Source organism: Aplysia californica, unplaced genomic scaffold, assembly GCF_000002075.1.
Source record: "Aplysia californica isolate F4 #8 unplaced genomic scaffold, AplCal3.0 scaffold00019, whole genome shotgun sequence".
NCBI classification, from domain to species: domain Eukaryota; kingdom Metazoa; phylum Mollusca; class Gastropoda; order Aplysiida; family Aplysiidae; genus Aplysia; species Aplysia californica.
Genome location: NW_004797289.1, coordinates 1,954,636 through 1,956,424, shown reverse-complemented (window position 1 = coordinate 1,956,424; position 1,789 = coordinate 1,954,636).

Below are 1,789 nucleotides of genomic sequence, written 5' to 3'. Positions count from 1 at the left end.
ACACACACAGACACACACACACACACACACAGAGTGACGAAGCGTCTATATAATCAAATAATCATTGCTTCCCTTCCTAATTTTGAAACATTGCCGCTGTCAAATTCCCCCATAAACGTAAACCTCATACATTAAATGTAAAAAGACGCTCATAATCACCAACGAACAGTATGCCTAATATTCAAAACGGTTTCATTGCCACAGAAATTGCATGATTACCCCTATCGTGCCACCCCATAAGCAGTCGCAAGCTTTGATTAAGTAAGCTTACAGTGAGGCTGGAAGAGTCTACCAAAAGAGTTGTGAAAGAGGAAACATGTGTGCAACAATCAAAACTGTTTCATTGCCACATATACCCTGTTCACCCCTTTCGGGCCACAGTTATAAGCAGTCACGAGCACTGATTATGTAAGCGAACTATTACACTAGTCGAGTCTACCTCATAGATGTGAGGGGAACTCTTCATCATCATCCAGTGCCAGATCTGCGACAGACACCGGCGATCATGGTTTTCCATTCATTCCTTTGCTCGGATGCTCTAAAAAAAGCTACGTTTCCCTGATCTTTCTCTGTAACCCATTTGTTTAGGTTCCCGAAGTATGTTGTTCTGGGCCTACCCCTGCTTGCTTGACCTCAATTTTGCCAGTGAGAGCTAGATGTTCAAGACCCTATGTCTATTCATGTGTCCAAAAAACTGCATTTGTCGTTTCATGATTGTTTTTAACATTGAGCGTCCCACGTGGGCTTCATCAAGCACTACCTCATTTGATTTCTTTTCCCTCCACGATACTCTCAGCAGTCTCATAAGAAACCACATTTCTGTTGCTTCTGTTTTATTTTCACTGTCTTTAGTGACTGTCCAAAATTCACAGCCATATATTGAAGGGTTGACCAAACATAGCATTTCAGGACATTTTGGTGTTCATTGAGATGTTTCTATTTTTCAGGATTGGGCTCATTTTATTGAAACTAGCCTTAGCCATTGTAGTTCTCCGTTTTATTTATGTGGAACATTTGGCATCAGATTCTGATGTTATCATATACTTTAGATATTTAAACTGCTGGACTTTTCACCTTTGCTAATGAGATTACAACTAGGATTTGCTGCTTTTTTGGATATTACCATGCATTCTGTTTTCTTTACATTCAACAATAATCCTTTACGTTCACTTTCTGTTACAACAGTATCTAGAAGCAATTGAAGGTCCTTTGCGGAGCCTGCTATTAAAACTGTGTCATCTGGGGAACTGACTCCTATTAATATCTTGACTGCTGCGAATGCATGTTTTTTTCCTCGACTTTTTACCATCCTATAATCAGATCGTGACCTCGATTATGACACCGGCTCCGGGCCGCGAAACGCTAGACAAAAACAGCCAATGTGAAATTAAAAAAAAAAAAATTGTCATGTTCTACCAAAGAGTTTAGTCTAAATGAATTTACATACAGTAGTACTGTACCTCTGCTTCTTTGCTTTGTTTTTGTGCATCCGCATCTTAAGATGAATTCAATGTTTGTTGGGATAAATATTTAATGAGACGCTTTCCCGATTATGTTAGCGGTTGAATATGCATACAACATGAATTCAGGATTTGTTTTCATTCACAACTCAGTGTTGCCGCATCGAGTAAGATTCTTGTGTGATATCCAGGCTCTATCTGGCCCCATCTCACTTTGATTACCCTGTCAAACAAGTCAGCCATCTCCCCTGCACACACACACACACACACACACACACACACACACACACACACACACACACACACACACACACACACACACACACACA